Raw genomic sequence first — 19,215 nt, 5'->3', positions numbered from 1 at the left:
AGTATCAATTGAGTCCATCTGGTCTAATGTGTCATTTAAGGACCTCATTTCCTTTATTGATTTTCTGTTTGGATGATCTGCCCATTGATGTAGGTGAGGTGTTAAAATCCTCCACTATTATTGTGTTACTGTCAATTTCTCCATTTATGGCTGTGAACATTTGCCTTATATATTGAGGTGGTCCTATGTTGTGTGCATATATATTTACAATTGTTACAACCTGTTCTTAGAGTGATCCTTTGATCATTATGCAGTGTCCTTTTGTCTCTTGTTACAGTCTTTATTTTAAAGTCTATTTTTTCTGATACCAGTATTACTACTCCAGATGTCTTTTGATTTCCATTTGGGTGGAATACCTTTTTCCATCCTCTCACTTTCAGTCTGTATGTATCCCAGATCTGAAGTGGGTCTCTTGTAGGCAGATATATATGGGTCCTGTTTTGTATCCATTCAGCCAGTCTATGTCTTTTGGTTAGAGCATTTAATCTGTTTACATTTAAGGTAATTATCAATATGTGTGCTCCTATTGCCATTTTGTTAATTGTTTTTGTATGTCTTTTATTTTCCTTTTTCTTTGTTCTATTCTCTTATGATTAGATGACTGTATTTAGTGTTATTTTTGGTTTCCTGTTTCTTTTTTGTGTCTTTATGTATTATAGACTTTTGGTTTGCAGTTACCATGAGGTTTAAGTATAGCAGTCTATATATATGTATATGTTCTTGTCTTAAGTTTCTGATCTCTTAATTTCGCATGCATTTTAGATACCCTGCCTTTGTAGTCTCTTCCCCTCAGTTACTGTTTTTGATATTATATTTTACATTTAATTGTTTTGTGTATCCTTTAAGTACTTATTGCTGATACAGATGATTTTACTGCTTTTATCTTTTACCCTTCCTGCTAGCTTTAAGTGTGGATAATTTCTTGCCTTTATTGTGTGTTTGCCTTTACCAGTGAGTTTTTCCACTTCATAATTTTCTTGTTTCTGGTTGTGGCCTTTTCTTTTCTGCCTAGAGAACTTCCTTTAGCATTTGTTGCAAAGCTGGTTTGGTGGTGGTGGATTCTTTTACCTTTCACTTGTCTGTGAAGCTTTTGATTTCTCCATCAAATCTGAACAAAGTCCTTGCTAGGTAAAATATTCTTGATTGTAGTTTTTTCTCTTTCATCACTTTAAGTATATCATGCCACTCCCTTCTGGCCTGCAGTTTCTGCTGAAAAATCTTCTGATAGCCTTATGGGAGTTCATTTGTATGTTATTTGTTGCTTTTCCCTTGTTGCTTTTAATATTCTGTCTTTATCTTTAATTTTGGTCACTTTGATAACAATGTGTCTTGGTATGTTCCTCTCTGGGTTCATCCTGTATGGGACTCTCTGCACTTCCTGGACTTGGGTGATTGTTTCCTTTTCCAGGTTAGGGAAGTTTTCAGCTATTATCTCCAAATATTTTCTCAGCCCATTTCTCCCTTTCTCGTCTCCTTCTGGGACCCCTATAATGTGAATATTAGTGTACTTGATGTTGTCCCAGAGATGTCTTAAACTGTCCTCATTTCTTTTTATTCTTTTTTCTGTTTGGTGGCAGTGATTTCCACTATTCAGTCTTCCAGCTCAGTTATCTGTTCTTCTGCCTCATTTAGTCTACTATTGATTACTTCCAGTGTATTTTTTCACTTCAGTTATTGTATTCTTCAATTCTGTTTGGTTGTTCTTTATATTTTCTAACTCTTTGTTAAAAACTTCTTGCAATTTCTTGCTCTGTGCATCTCTTCTCCTCCTGAATCTTTGATCATCTTTGCAATCATTACTCTGACCACTTTCTTGTAGATTGCCTACCTCCATGTCACTTAGTTCTTTTTCTGGAGTTTTATCTTTTTCCTTTGTCTGAAACATATTCCTCTGTTACCTCATTTTATCTAAATTGCTATTTGTATTTTTATGTATGTGGCAGGCTAGTTACATTTCTCAACCTTCTGTAGGAGACGTCCTATGTGTCCCAGCAGTACCTTCCCCTCTCATCACCCAAGGACCATGGTCCAGCTGGTCCCACAGTAGTGTCTGGCCTGTGTTTGCAGACTTGGTCTGCAGGCTACAGGACTGTACTTTTCTTTCTCTGGTGTCTGCCCCCTGGTAGGCAAGGCTGGTCTAGAGGCTTGTATAGTCTTCCTGGTGGGAGGGGCTGGTGCCTGCCCACTGGTGGGTAGAGCTGCATCTTGGCCCTCTGGTAGGCAGGGCCATTACTAGGGGCATGTCTAGAGGCAGGTGTGGACTCAAGAAGTCTTTAGGCAGCCTGTCTGTGGATGGGTGGAGCTTGTCCCTGCCCAGTTTGTTGTTTGGTCCAAGGCCTCCCAGCTCTGGAGTCTAAAGGCTGTTGTGTGGGGCCAGGTATTGTTGCCAAGATGTCAGCCTCTGGAAGAGTTCATGCAAATGAATTCTTTCTGATATGTTGGACACCAGTGTCTATGTCCCCAGGGTGAGCAACAGCCACTCCCCACCTCCCCAGGAGACCCTCCAAGACCAGCAAGTAGGTCTGGCCTAGGCTCCTATCAAATTACTGCTTTTACCCTTGGTCCCAGTGCACATAAGATTCTGTGTATGTCCTTCAAGAGTGAAGTCTTTATTTCCTCCAGTCTTGTGGAGTTCCTGAAATCGAGCCCTGCTGGCCTTCAAAGCCAAATGCTCTGGGGGTTCCTCTTCTTGGTGCTGGATGCCAGTGGGGGGGGCGTGGCCTGATGTGGGGCTCAGAATTTTCACTCCTGTGGGAGAATGTCTGTAATATAATTATTCTCCAGTTTGTGGGTCGCCCACTGAAGGGGTATGGAATTTGATTGTGTCATGATTCCACACCTCCTGCCCATCTTGCTGTAGTTCCTTCTTTATGTCCCTTGTTGTTGAAGATCTTTTCTGGTAGATCTCAGTCTTTTTCATCCATGGCTGTTCTGCAGTTAGCTGTGATTTTGGTGTGCTTGTGAGGGGAGGTGAGTCTAGGGACTTTCTACTCCATCATCTTAGCTCTTCTTCCACTTGCTCATATGCTTCAGTACATGTGTTCCACACTAAAAACCCCTAAAAACCCTCCACAGAAAATTTCTCATTATCAGATACTGTCTTATTTCTGAAGGTTTTCTTTCTTTCAAAAATAAAATTATAATACTCTTTCAAAAAGAATGTTCAATAATTTAAACACTTACAGTTTCTTCTCAGTAACTTATTCTAAATATTTTAAAAGTAGCCTTTGGACTGAAGACAGAGATTCTTAAAGTTTTACCAACATGATTCATAACATGGGCTAAATCCATAGGTAGTATTTCTTTTTTTCACTTTTAGGAGTTGATGAACTGTGGTTGAGGATAGCTTTTCCCAGACCAGGAAAATGTGATATGCTTGCCAGTGAGGACTGTAAAAACTTTTCAGTTTATTCCAGTACAGCTCTATTACAAGCAGTTATGCTGCAAGCTTTAGTAACATTTCTCTGAGAAGAGGCACCATGGGGAGACAAAGGATTTGCAGATGGAGAATGGCAGTTACATTTTAGCATCACAGAGTGAGGGCAGTTGTTCACCTTTGTGGGTAACTTCCCCTGTGGCATAAACCTGCATGTGGTCCCCATGAAGGGATATCACCTGACTCACCTTGGGCTGCATAAATTAGAAACACACTCTCAAGACAGATAAGGATGAGGGCAAAATGGTTATTCTGTTTAATCAAATTTCTGATTACCACTGTCTGAGAAGCTTGTCTTTAGATAATTTGTTTAGGGTCAAAAAGAAGATTTTTCTTTGAGTGGAACTAATCTGAATTAACCTACCTGGATAGGTGGCTGTTTTCACCTTGGGGTGGTTATGCATGCCAGGAAGAAGCTATAGTTTTGTGGCCCTTTGCTGGGCAAAGATGGTCATTCTCTAATCTACTTGCACATCCTTTAAAAATATCTTCATTCAGAAAGTGAAAACGTGACCTTGGATGTAATAATTCCCAGAAATTTTGGGAATAATTCTAGCCAAGGGAAAGATAGGGATCTTCCCTTTCAGTCCTTCTCCATAAGCATTTAATTCTCCAAATAATTATTTTATATGCTTTTCTCTTTGAAAATATATTTCTGTCATTCATGTAGTTAGGATATCAGTAGCTCCTCTGAATATTTTCTGAACTATTGTGCAGAAAATGATGACATAAAGTAGCTTAATTATAGGATTATGTAAAGGAATGATTTAGACCCTAGTTAAAAGTATTCAAATCATACATGAAAATTTCCCAATTTCTGGATTCAGAAAAATTCCCTTTCCCAGAAGTTCTGTTGATGATTAACTTCACTCCAGCCTTCAACAAGGAAGTAGATACCTACAATCCACTTAACATATCAAATTAATTAAAATTTTAAAAGCTTGCTAATTTCTGGAGTGTATGCTCACTGTGTATGGAACAAAAGGTGCAAACTCTACTTTGCTGAAATGGTTTTGTTTATATTATGCATCTTCCTGGTTCATTTACTCCACTTTCATGTCAGCATCACACTTCCTTTCTTGCTCATATATGCCCAATGTCTGAATGGTCAGAGTAAAGATGATGCAGGACAGTCAGCCAAACTTTAGAAAATGACTTCATCTTCTATTGGCCAAATTCTTCTAAAGCCAGGGGAGCATCCAGATGGTCATCCATAACCAAAACAGCACTACATCCCCTAACAGAGCCTAAAGCTGTATTAGGTGAATCAGAAGAAAGTTTCCTGCACTGCCCAACTGGACATTTTTCTTGGAACCTACCAGCTGTGGCATTTTTCTTTAAGAGTGCTTCTGGTTGGCTGGTCACAGAATATTGAAATAATAAGAATCTGAAGCTATCTAATATTAAAAGAATATTGACTGCTTAAGAAAATCTATGTTTAAAATGTTGCTCCCAGAAGGCCATATTAGTAACATCCCAATTGCTTTCTTTTCTCAGAAAATGACATTATTTTACCTCTTGGATGTCATTAAAAACAAACAAACAAACAAAAACCAAACTAATAATTTTATCAATACTCAGACATAAATTGGGGGAAAATGTGGTAAAAATAAATTTTTCTTCCTTTCTTAAATATACTGGCCATTTTTAGGCAAATGTCTGTCCCTGTACACGTCAGACTTACTACCTAAATAATAATGATGCTAATATGTATGAAACATCCATTATGTGTCAAGAATAGGGTTAAATGCTTTTGTGGATTGTATCATTAAATTGTTCTACTCAGCCAATGAGTCAGGCACTGTTATATGTAAGGAAAATGAGACTCAGAGAATTTAAGTGACTTATCCAAGGTCACATGGCTAGCAATGACAGAGACAGAATTCAAACTCACAAAAGTCTGATGTCAGACTACACTCAACCAGCATACCACACCATAACCCTTCTCAGTGTCTTAATAGAGAAAACCCTTCTATTGGAAAAAACCAAACTAGAAAACAGCAATTCTCTCTCTCTCTCTCTCTGAGAGATATTTTTGGGCATGAAAATTTCTAATTCTACATGGCAGAAATAGCTGATAATCATCTTTATTTTTCATGTAAGAAAGAAGTTTGTGTTCATCGAGGACTAGTTTTTTTACATGAAAAATTTAATTGTATATGCCATTTAAACTGTAGACAGTATATTAAGGAGAAATTTTTACTATGGTTTTGGAGACAACTACTTTCAAGGAAAAGGAAAGAGATAAGTATATATCCAGGTACAATTTCCAACTGTATATCTGTATGTTGTTTTTGAAGTAATGAAAATCAAATACCATCAGCAATGGTCATTCCACTGAGGAAAACTCACCTTTAGAATGGAGGAATTTGTGTATTGCTTATGCTAATTTAAAAGTTACAAACATGAAAAGGAATCTCCATAGTGTCTGATCTAATCTTGACATGAACAGTATCCACAAGATCTACTGTCAGTCACAGCTCAAATCTGCTCCCTTGGGAATAAAAAACTGCTTTGATAACTCATTGTGTCAAAGAAAAGGATTTCACTGTGTGAAATATTGATTAAAACTTTAAAATAAAATTGGTACTTTCTGAAAGAACCTTGTAAAGGTAACAGAGAAAATAATAAAGAAAATCCAAAGGGTGCTTTTAAGATTGTTTTCAAAAAGGATGATCTTTAAAGAAAATCTTGTGAAAAAAAATGTGCATTACCTTTTAATACCTACATCAATGTAATTTTTCTGCTGACAATGACAATATGCTTTCTTCACATTGCTGTTATTACTTGTTATTTTAAGATCAAAGGGCATTTGCTGTGCATTTTACTTAATAAAATAAATGTATTCCAGCCATAGCCTTCAGACTATTATTCCTCATGGTACAAACAAGTCAAGGAAAAGTCAATAGTGCAAATATATAGTTTACTGTCAAAGAAGAGCTCTGAGTCTATCTAGGCTTTTCAATTGTTTGACGTATTTATAAAATACTATAATGCTAGCACAACAATTTTGGGGGGAGTTTCTATTCTATTAGGGGATGTAGGAAACTATATAATGTGATGTCAATAAGACAATAATCACAAACTAATTGGTACTATAGGAGCCCCATGATGATTATATTATTAAGGGGATTTTGAGAAAGGTTTAAACCATGAGAAGTCACCCTGGATAAATTTTATTGTTTCAGGGAAAATGAGCATGAGTGGGAAGAAGGCAAGAAAGTGAATGGAAATGAGGACGGTCAAGTGGAATCTCAGCTAAATTACTGTAAGCTCTTCAGAGCAAGGTAAGAGCAAAGACGTGTGTCAGGCTGCCTTGTGTGTCTCCTTCCAATGACTTATTCACTCAGTCCACCCACATTTACCAGGCACCCACTCTGATGACTGCTCTAAAAAAGGTAGGTCTAAAAAGGTGGTTCCTATTCTTTGACAAAGAGAAGGTTTCCAGTGAAGCATTAAAGTGCATAAAGTTTGTCTAAAGATATACATGGTGTTTGGAGAGGAAATGTGATGAGATGAAGCAAGTTATAGTGACACAGTGCCTGGAAAATAGTAAACCATCAAGAAATATCAGTTGATATAGTGTCGGGACCACTGGGGGTCCTGAAACATGGGTTGGGGCCCGGGTTCTAGTTCCTTCTCAGATATTTACCTAAGTGTGTGAATGTGGGTGTGCATCTGCTTCTCCTTTGGGAAGCAAAAAGTGAGCAGCTGACTTCACTCCTCACTTGAGAAGTACTTCTAAAGATGGGGTCTAGCTCTTGCAATATTAATTATATGATTTTGAGGAGGGAGGTGTTTCTCAAGTGTTCTTAGATGCAGCACAGGGAAAATGATAAGTGCCAGATGTATAGGGGTCAGAAACCCAGTGTGGAAGACACCTGGGCTGAGGCTCTGAATTCAAATCCTGAGTTCAAATCCTGTGCCTACCACTAGCTGTGTGATCTTGGGCAAGCTATCTAGATTCTGGATTTCAGTTTCTCCTCTATGAAATAGGGATATAATTATACCTTCCTCACTGGGTTATTGAACAGAGGAAGAGAGCACATTTAAGGCGCTTAGAATTGTGCTTGGAGCATAGTATATGTTCAAAAATTTTTAGAAGCTGGTAAAATGGCTTAAGCATGTAATATCCTGAAAGATCAAACGGTTCTCTGATTTTAACCTGGTATGTTTGCAACCACAACCCTATTTTTTCCATACTTGACTTTATCCTGATAGGCTGGTCCTTCTTTTATCCTTTTGACAGGGCCGTGGACCGAGCAGTAGTTACACTACTTGCAAAATAAAATGAAGGAATGATACACTAAGCCCACTCATTTAAAGATAGTCACTCCGTTATCCCATTCTCTTTCCCACCCCTGTTGAAATGAATTTACCTAAAAGCTCCAGAAAAATAAGATAAAACTGTAAAGATTTTCCTTTGCTTGGCTTAAGATCTTTGCCTAGGTATTTCACATATCATTCTGTAGTCATGGCATACTCTGGGGGGAAAACAAATACTCTCAAAATACTCGTCTCTTTTTGACTTGGCCTTTCAGACTATTAGTCCTCTTTGCCCTTCAAATCATTTTCTATTGCATAGCCAGACAAATTCAATTATTTCCCTAATGCTGAACTCTGTGACTAACACTTAATCCTTTGGGGTTTGGTCAGAAACATTAGACCTGCATGATGTATAATGTGAAGTCGGCCATATTTACTAGCTGTGACCTTTATCATACATGATATCAATAAACAATTTAAACACAAACACTCAGGGAGAAGGTCAGGTTAAAGATAAAGAAGCTGGTCTCAAAAGAAAGGCCTTTGAGTGGTATTTAATTGAATTGACTGCTTTACCTTAAAAATTATGGAAACGTTACCCTTTTCCCACAGGCCAGTTCATGTCCTGCCCCTTGCAGTCCATGATTCTAGCTATAATACAACTTTCTTTAGCTGTCCCTTGAAAATCAATGTTTGATCATCTTGCTAGATGACAATGTTACTTTCTAATGTATTATAAAAAATATCTTTTGGGTTAAGATAACTAACAGTGGGCAATATATATAAATGTATAATATCATTAATATTTCAACCTCTAACTTTTCTTATTTTCAACACTTCATAGAACGCATTATTGGTACAACTAAATTACACGTAAATTTACCTGTCCACTGCACTTTATTTCTTCAATGTGGAGCTGCCCACACTGGGAGTACTAAATGTTCACCCCCAGCTACTTGTATTTCACATCAGTTTGACTTCCTGCCTCATTGACCTTGCTTTGACCTAGTTGTTACAAACTTAAATGCTTATAGGAGCCAGGCAAATAAAATGAATACAGGTATTAGATGCATATTGGTATGTGTTAAAATATATTTTCAGGGAGCCACGTAATACAACATAGAATTAATATTATTCTGCAAATTGTAGCCTATAATTTTTTGACAGTTAAGGTCTATTTTTCTTAGAGCAGTTGGTTTGCTTAGATTTGAATGAGAAACACTTAAGCATGGATGTTTTTCAGCTATGTCAAAATTCCCTCAAACCACTCTCCATGTGGAACTGTGGCCTGGACCAAGCAAAACTTATTTGCATGGCTCACATTGAGGATATATGGTTATGTGGCTAAATATCGACCTCGTTTGATTCTTGGAATGTTACTTAGCAGAAATTGGCTCGGTGTGCTCTCTAGGCTGAAAAGTTCTGCGATTCTGGTGGATCTGCATTAATGCTTCAAAACACCATGTCTTTGTCTAGTCTAACAGAACATATTGTGGTCTCCACATTAAGGCCACATGAAAAAGGTTAAAGTGCAGAATCCATGGAAAGTTCTTCAGATGCACATCCTCACACAGGGCCAGGGGCAGTCTTGGTGACCCACCTTTAAGGGTCTTGATACTATTTATTGCTCAGTACATCACCCTTGACTTCATGGATTTTTTTTTTCCTGCTTCAATATTCTACTCAAGCCTATTTTCCCAGAAGAAAAGAAAAAAAATCAAAGTACTATAAATCTTTTTATCACCTATTCTGGACACCTGTAATAAATATATAAATAAAATAAAAAGAATAAATACATAATACAAGCAGTCATAATAATCTTGAAACATATTTCAGGGTAATACCAAGCATGTATTTTATTCAGTTCAAATTTCAATTACAAACGTAGTGTCACAAACCATCTCTTTGTGGGGAAAAAGCTTTCGAGACATTCTAGTAGGTGCTTAACTTACTGTAGTACCACCAGGCTTAACTTCTACTCAGTTACAATGTGTTAAAGAGAAGTTACTGGCCCCCAGAAATGTCCCTAGTCCCAACTTCTGAGAGTCCCGCAGCGGCACTCACAGCACCAGCATTTCATTATGGTGCCCAGCAGAGTCTCCCCCCAAGTAAATAGTTTTTGCAGGGCCTAGGAATTTACCAACAATTTGATTTTAAAGTGCATTACAGAATTTACAGACCCTCGGGAAATATAACGATATATTGATGAAGCTTTAGAACAGTGGACAGAGAAATGGTAGTTAGATATTTAATTTTTGCTCAGTCAGTGCATGTGAAATATCTTTATCCTTTATGGTGAATGGAACTCACCCTAAATCAGTGTGTCAGCACCATTCTTGTGCCCTGATCTCAAGCCATTCAATAAATGAAATATTGCCCTAGAAACGGGGAGCGATCTGCTTTCCAGGGGCCCTCTTGGAACCCCAGGCTGGTCAAGGAGCAATATGGCCTCATATGCACACATCCTGGAACTCCATGGGGCATGTGTTTAACCCCACTGACTTGATATGAGCAGAGAGGGCCAGAAAGTACCCGGAAAGGGAGAAATAAGTTCAGAGTCCACCTACTTCCCAGTTCAGGCTCTGGGTACTTGCCTCAATAGCAGAATAGTACTGCTGCCCACCTCCTCCCCCAGCTTCCTTCCACCTACCCCACCATGTCTCAGCACTGGGAGACAGAAAATTTCCAGAAATGCAATCTAAAAGCCATAGTTGGGGCTCTGTTTGTCATGGTTTAAATGTTATATGGGTCCTCAAAGATGAAAATCTAACTCGAATTATCCCTGTCCTATATTGTGTTTTCTTTTGTTGTTCGTTGGTTTTATTGAAGTATAGTTGATTTACAAGTTGTGTTAGTTTCTGGTGTACAGTTCCCTGTGCTATAGTTCCCTATGCTGTACAGTAGGTCCTTGCTGTTTATCTATTTTATATATGGTAGGGTGTATCTGCTAATCCCAAACTACTAATTTATCCTTCCCTCCCCCACCTTTCCCCTTTGGTAACCATAAGCTTGTTTATTTGGTCATGGTCACTGGTCACCCAGTACTACTTGATAGCAAATCTGCTTGGGTAAACCTAATATGGTCAAAAGAACCAGGCTCTAGCTGTGTATGAACCAACTGCCTCATCCTAACTTATTTCTGTACCCATGTCTCTCCACGCAGTGTTAGGGACTGCCCTCCTCTATCTAGCTCCATCTGCAGCCTCGACCTGAGCAGCTGCTGATCACTGCAACAACTCACCTTTACAACAGCATGTTCGTCAGCCCAAGCTTCTTCTCCACACACTGGCACTGGCAAGAGCCTCACATTCTTTTTTTTTTGCGGTACGCGGGCCTCTCACTGTTGTGGACTCTCCTATTGCAGAGCACAGGCTCCGGACGCGCAGGCTTAGTGGCCATGGCTCACGGGCCCAGATGCTCCGTGGCATGTGGGATCTTCCCGGACCGGGGCACGAACCCGTGTCCCCTGCATTGGCAGGCAGACTCTCAACCACTGCGCCACCAGGGAAGCCCTGCAATGAACTTCTTTAATGAACAGCACACCCCACATGGTTGCCAGGCCTTTTCCCTGAATTTCAGGGGACGCAGCTGGAATTTGCATGAGGATATGATGCGACTAACCCTTTAATAGCACACTAAAGGTGAGCTGACAGGTTGGCAGCAGTGTGTCACATGGTTGACAGGATTTGTCATACTTTGGGTCCTCCTCCTGTGGAACTTGTCACTGGTTCTTAACTTTCTCTCCCTTCTTGCCTGGAGGCGGCAAATCATCCTTCTAATATTTTCCCCAATGTTTCCATGCTGAGAGCTGAAAGATATGTGAGGAGATCTTGCTAAAGATAGTTAAGAGGCATGTCAGGGTATTATTATGGCCATTTGACTTGGATTGGTCCAAGGAAACTAGATCTCACGTGAAATAAGTCAAAATAGCAGATTTACTGTACTTAACAGTAGTTTTGTGATGTGTGACCATAGAAATGACCAACCTTGATGTATGTCTTGAAAAGTAGCAAGTTAAATGTCTCTGAGAGTTAGCTCATGGAAGGAAGATTTTGAAAATCATAAATGTAACTGCACTAAAAGTACTATTTCACTTTGTTCTGTTTAAAGAAATTAAGATTCATTCCAGTGGTGATAGTAGACGGGTATATTTTAACTTGTTTTTTAAGATGTGCTGCATTTGTAAGAGATGCATTAGGTACTCCATGAAAAGCGCACCCATCAGTAGTTTTAGTGTCCACATGAGAGAGACTATAATTTCACTGTACTGTATGTTTACCAGACCACATCTGAATTATTTGTTTTCCAGTTACACATATAATGTTTTAAAAGGATCAAAGATCAAACAGATTGTGCACTGAGGAGGATGGCTGGAATTGAGACGTGTTTGAATATCCAAAGCACATGAGGACAGACAAAATAGTTGAGGATATTAAAACTAACAACAAGATGGAATACCTGGAAAAATATCAACAGAGTTGTTTAAACAGAGGCTGAGGATGATTCATCAGGAATGTTGAAAGAGATTTGGGCATTAGGTGGAAATTTGGACCAAATGACCTTATGATTCCTTCATATCTATAAACTTAACCAAGCAGAGAATTAGATGGATTACAAGGCCGCTATAATTTACATATGGTATGGCATCAGGCAGAAATAGACAATAGTCAAGTGAAATCTAAAAGAGGACTGAGAGATAGAAACACAAACATATAGAACCTTAATTTATAATAAAGGGACCCAACAGATCAATTAATAAAAGATAAATTGCTTTAGCGTATAGTGTTAAATAATGTCTCATTATATGGATAAAAATGAGATTGGATCACTAAATATCAACACATTACAAAAGATGGTTCCAGGGAATTCCCTGGCAGTCCAGTGGTTAGGACTTGGCACTTTCATTGCAAGGGCCTGGGTTCAATCCCTGGTCTGGGAACTATGTTCCCACAGCTGATGCGGCACAGGCAAAAATAAAATAAAATTAAAAAAAGATTCCAAAAGAATTAAATACTAAATGTTAAAGGTAACACTATACAAATATTAGTAAGATAAGTTAAAAAAATCTTCATGATAGGAAAGAACTTTTTAAATTTCAAAAGCACAAAGCATAGGTGGAAAAGGTTGTTTAATTACATTACATAAAATTAAGAATTTATGTCCAAAATGGCCTCTGAACAAAATTAGTACATATAAAACAGAATGGGAAAAGATATTTGAAGTCTACAAATGGCAGAACAACAAAAGCTAGAATTCCCAAAAATCAACAGGTCAGTGCCAATAGAAGAAGTGACAAAGAGGTTGAAACTGACAGAGTGAATAAGAATTTTACAGAGGAGAAAATCAAAAAAGCTAAGAAACATAAGAAAGTGCTCACAATCACTAGTAAACAGAAAATTATAAATGTAAAGGCAAAAAGATACACCTATTAACGGCCCAAAAATTGAAACGCTGGATAATACAAAGTGTCTACTACTGAGAATATAGATTATAAAACTCATGCTGGAGAGATTCTGTTATTTCCTCATAAAATAAAGTTATGCATGCCTTATTTTTGGGAATTCCACTTTTTTTCTTTTTTTTTGGCGGTACGTGGGCCTCTCACTGTTGTGGCCTCTCCCGCTGCGGAGCACAGGCTCTGGACACGCAGCCTCAGTGGCCATGGCTCACGGGCCTAGCTTCACGGCATGTGGGATCTTCCTGGACCGAGGCACGAATCTGCGTCCCCTGCATCGGCAGGCAGTCTCTCAACCACTGCACCACCAGGGAAGCCCGGGAATTCCACTTTTGATGTATGGTTCTAAGAAATTCTCACACAAATCTTCAGACAGATACGTACATCCGTGTTCATTGCAGCAATATTTATAGTAATAGGGATTTTGAGGCAACCTGAGAATGCATTGCTAGAAGTGTAGAAAAGAAAATGAAGTCAATGTACACCACGAAATATTGTGTATGAAATACTGAGCATTGAAGTAATGGATTAGAGGTATACAAAAAAAATGAATGTTCTTAAAATATAGTATTTAATGATAAAATTGAAGAAAGATGATAGACATTGTCATATATAGCTCAATACCATTTAAGTGCATTTAAAACACATGCAGGGCTTCCCTGGTTTCTCGAACATGATTTAAAATTTCCATCAGACTGTAAACAGCTTCCTCAAATCATTTCCCAGTTTGAATCAGAAGTTACACTTCCCTAATGCCTGCCATTAGGGAAAGATAAAACATACCAGAAAGGGGGTTGGGAGGCTGGATGGAACATAGAACATTGTGGTACACGTATGGTCTGACATAATAGTTTCAAGCTGGATTTATGTTGATTTGGTTGTGTTTTATGAGCTTGCTTAGTAATCCATGTAGAATGATAAAAATGTATGCTTTAAATAAAATATAAAATAATAGGATGATGTTGGTAGACTGATTAAACCACATACCTACTGCCTTATTTATAACTTTACATGATTCTATCAGACAAGAGTGTAGAAACCAAAAAAATAGAAAATCACAGAAGCCTAAAAAATATAAAGTATATGTAAATATATAAACATTGTGCTAGATTCCTCTATAAATTAGGATAATGTTTTGCATGTCATAGTGGTATTGACAAAAAATGTGTCATTATAATACGAGTCCATAGATGCAGATTTATTGCTAGAGAGAGAATTCTAGGTCACTGATAGGAGAAAGAAGAGACTCATCAATTCCTTGAGTAGGAACAGAGTGTCAGAAATCCCTGCTCAGAAAAACCTCTCACACGCTTTCCATAATTTATGATTAATTTGGCCTTTTAGCAACTGCAGATAGCACAGGGAGTGTGTGTGTACTGGGCTGGGGTTGGGGGAGGGGGAAGCTAGTTTATAGAATATTCACAATTTGCTGTCAATCATTTAAATTAAATTGGGGTTTTACAAACTGTAGTTGTTGACCCAGTAATGAGTCTCCATAAGCAATTTTTAAAAAATAAAACACTGTGGTCCTTTGATACAATTAAAATAAAATAAAATGTCATAAGCAGAGGAGTGTACACAAATGTGTGTAACTTTTTGAATTTCTTACTAAGTTCCGAATGAATGTCTCATATGACACTGTCCACCTTAGAATTCCAATTATGTGTAGAAACCATTAGCTTCATTGGATGATTTATAGTCTTCAAATCTCTAAACATAGTACTCTTTTCCACTGCCAAAATTAAAACATTATTTTCTACTCTGGAATATTTTAAATATAGAAATAGTTGTGCTTTTATTATGTAATATGACATGGTGGAAGACAGAGTTTGGAGTTATACAAAAATGAAGATCCTGAGAAATTAAGTTTCTCAATTTCTTCACCTCTGAAATGGGACCTGTAGAATCAGCAAGGGAAGAAACTGTATTTCCATGCCAGTTCCTATGTCTCCCAGTGTTCTGAGTTGGGCAGAGGTTTGCATGGCCTGGAATAGAACCTCTTATCTGTCACCTAATAGTTGAGTTTATTTGGGAAAATCTTTTCCCTTTCTGAACTTCCATTTCTACAGGGGTAAAATGAGGACAACAATGGTACATACTTTCAAGTATTCTTATTAAAACTATATAAGATTGTACAAGTAATACACATGCTAAATATTTAGTAAATATGAGCCATTGCTATTTTCAACTGTGATTCAGGCCATTTCTGTACATTCTCATCATATGTAACTCTCTTGGTTCTTATACTTTTGTTATTCATTAGATCTTAAGTATTATTTTTGAGAATTTTACTTTCATCTTCTTTCAGATTCAAAATATAATGTTAAACCACAAACTATCCAATATGTCTTGATTACCAGAGTCTCCTCTTTTTTAAAAGAAGTTTTATTCATGCCTCCACCATTTGATTTTTCCAGTTAATCAACATCTCCTTCTGGAGGTAAAAAATAAAAGACAAGGGGAAACTTTTAATCAATGTATTTTGATAAAGTGAGATTTTGGAGCTCTGGATTTCACCTATGAATGGCTATTTAGAAATCTCTCTACATTAGAATTGATTAAATAATTACATAGAATAGTTTGAATTTAAAATAGAATGAGAAAAATAACTGTAAAACGGCCAACAGTTACTGAAGAATTTCCCCTCAGTTCTAGTCAAGTGATTTCTCTCAGAATTCAGAATTTTGTTCAAAAGATAAGACAATAAAAAATAGTCACTTTCCAGTCCACATATATCTTAAAAGGGTTTTGTATGCACCAGGCACCATAAGGAAAGATAAGTCAAAGCAACATCTTATTTAGGAGGAGGATAACACAGAACCTCCAACAGAGAACTTTCTTCAGGCAGGTCTGAAAGTCAGATCAACTCCCTGAATAACTGGCTCTGGACTTTTATAGCTGAGTATCAACTCAACTATATCAAGCACTATATTCAGAGGAGGGAGTTCTCTAATGTGTCCCAAAGCATGTTGTCCTGTATGGATCTATAGGGACTGGAAAAAGTAACATTCAAGCTTGCCTTATGCGATGCATTCCCTAGTGATACTGTCAAATCAAGACATCTGTAAAAGTAGATTAGAATCCTCATGGAATTTTAAGATCAATGATAATAGTGAAGTAGCTAAAGTATATAATTTCAAGATTTGAGGTTGTTTCTTGAATACTAAAACTGGCGTTTGGATTTCCTCATGTATTACTAAATAATTATTTAGAAGCAGATTTTAACATTGTCTAACCAGCTTAAATGTTTCAGCTCTATCTCTGTAACTTAGTAACTTTATCATCATTTCTGGAGAAAAACTGACTAAAGAACTAGATATTATCTCTTTTAAAGCATAACTCCATTAAAATTTTTTGAGTGATTTGTCATAAATTGTTATGTAAATGCAGAATTTGTAACTTGCTTCATTATAAACCTATGGCACAAATAAAACCCGTGTACACAATTTAACTAATATAATGAAATGGTAAGAGTATTCAATATCCTCTCAGTTTTAATGCCCTCAAAATCACCAATTGATAGTCCAAATCATAAATTTGTTGACAATTTTTCTATTGGCTATTAAATGTAAAGTATATATTATTATCATCTAAAATCTCAAAATATAGATCCTAATTAAATTCATAAAGTTTTTAAATAAAAAAGTGGAATGAACTTGAAGAACTGAGATCAATAGAAAATTAAATATGATATCCATAAATCAAAACCTAGGAACATTTTTCAAGATGATATTTATTTCATATACTGAGTTTCACTTGAAAGCCAAAGTAAAACTAACCCTCACAGTCACATCAAAATTTTGCTTTTATTGTGATTCTCTCTACCTTACCATAAAATATTTTCACAGAAAATAGGTCTATCATGATTATGATGGCCCTAATTACGGGGCGGAGGTGCATCTGACTTAAGTTTGATATCCTAGTATAATTATTAATAGTATGCTGTTTACTTTCAAACTTGTCCTGGGTTGGAAGATAAAATTGTATTGCTACCCTAATCATAACTCAATATAAGACAATGGCCATATTTCACTTATAGATATACTGTGTGTGAGAAAAATGGGGGAAAGTTTATAATTGCTCAAAATGATCAAAAGCTAAATTACAGTGAAATTTAATCTTCAACGATATGTGAGATTAGTTCATTAGCCATATTCAAAGATACACCTGACTATTTATTAGATAAAATGTTTACTCAGCTTTGGGTCAACTCTACAACTAGAAAGGGAAGTAGTGAACTCTGGGCCAAGTTTGGTTGGCCAAAATAAACTTGCTAATTATCTCCTTTTCTGAACTGTAAATCTAATCTGTTGTTCAACAAAAGTACAACTAGTGCAACTGCATACATGACCTTCCTTTATAGGGACATCAGCTTCACCTTCTTGCTGAATCACCTTTAATTCAAGGTTATCTTTATAGTTTGATCTCTCCATTATGGCAAAATTACTCTTATCAAGAACATCAGCCCTTTCCCTTGATACCAAAAGAATGCTTTTGATATATATCAATGATTGGAACCTTGCTACTAAGAATTATAAATTGCTATGGCTGACAAATTAAAGTCAAACTCTAATTACCTCAATTTGTTGTAAGTACATTAAATTATTATGAAAGGAGTTACACTGAAATCTCTAAGTACCAAGTGTTCTCTTTATAGCTACAGAATAAGTTGCTGCTTTTCCTATCATGCCTTAGGGATATATTTTATTGTGTAGAAATCTATCAAAAGAGATTAGAAAATAAAAATTTACTTTCTACTTTTCAGTCTTTCACCTTTAACAAGTATTTGGCTACAATTTTGCCAGCTTGGATGGTGGTAGTTCAATGATTTCATTTGTTGAACCTTAAGAACTATCTTCATTTTTTTCCTGATCTGAATTTGAAGAAAGAGAGTTCATAGAGAAGTCCTTTTTTATCCTCAGTCTAGTGACAGTGAGACAGACATTTACTTCAAACATATTCAGATACAGAAAGTTCTCTCTGTATTATAAATAAGAGGAAAAATACTTGAAATAATAAAGTAACGATGTATACTTCTATTTTCCTTACTTCATACCCTACTTCCATATAATTAAAAGTAGAATATTTTGCCTGATTATCATTATTTCCTCAGTCTTCAAGTTCAAGATTATAATCCATGTAGAAAGAGTAGCTTTTCAATATTATTAAATGAAATGAGCACACCATAATTTTAATAACAAATTAACATAATACATTGTAGTCTTTTTACAATTGAGCAAAATTGTAAACTAAAATAGCTTTAGTTTGCTACTCCTCCATCCGAACAAAACCACAAAACTCTGTTTCCCTTGGCTTACTATGTAGGGACAGTTGGACCACATGGCATTAGATCAATTAGAATCTCTACTCTTTCTTTCTCATGTCCCTCTCTTCTCTCATCACAGCACAGATTCTAGACCCTGAGATTACTTGACAGTCCCTTCCTCTGTGATGGCTGCACTAGGACTCCATGTCCCTATATTGGAAATGTCCATACACTTAAAGCATTCAACCCCATTTCTGACTTCCTTTAGAGAGAATATCTGAAAATATTTTCAATAGTGAATGATCTGGGATATTATCCCAATACAGCCTTCCAATGCCTATTTTCACTACCTGCTTTTCTGATTTGTTTCCTCAACACTACATACTCTCTTCAACATGTGGGAAGGTTATTTGAAGTTGTGCATATTTTAGGTTAAATAATGTGTGTTTTGTTTTGATAAATGGTAATATGCCTGTATTTATCTTTCCTTCTCCTTTGCATTTTTTTTTACATCTTTATTGGAGTATAACTGCTTTACAATGGTGTGTTAGTTTCTGCTTTATAACAAAGTGAATCAGTTACACATATACATATGTTCCCATATCTATTCCCACTTGCATCTCCCTCCCACCCACTCTCCCTATCCCACCCTGCTAGGTGGTCACAAAGCACCAAGCTGATCTCCCTGTACTATGCGGCTGCTTCCCACTAGCTTTCTATTTTACGTTTGGTAGTGTATATATGTCCATGCCACTCTCTCGCTTTGTCACAGCTTACCCTTCCCCCTCCCCA

The sequence above is a fragment of the Delphinapterus leucas genome, chromosome 3 (assembly GCF_059928025.1).
Source record: "Delphinapterus leucas isolate spDelLeu-1000000601 "Yukka" chromosome 3, BTC_Dleu_Yukka2, whole genome shotgun sequence".
NCBI classification, from domain to species: Eukaryota; Metazoa; Chordata; class Mammalia; order Artiodactyla; family Monodontidae; genus Delphinapterus; species Delphinapterus leucas.
Note: the sequence above shows the minus strand (reverse complement) of the source record.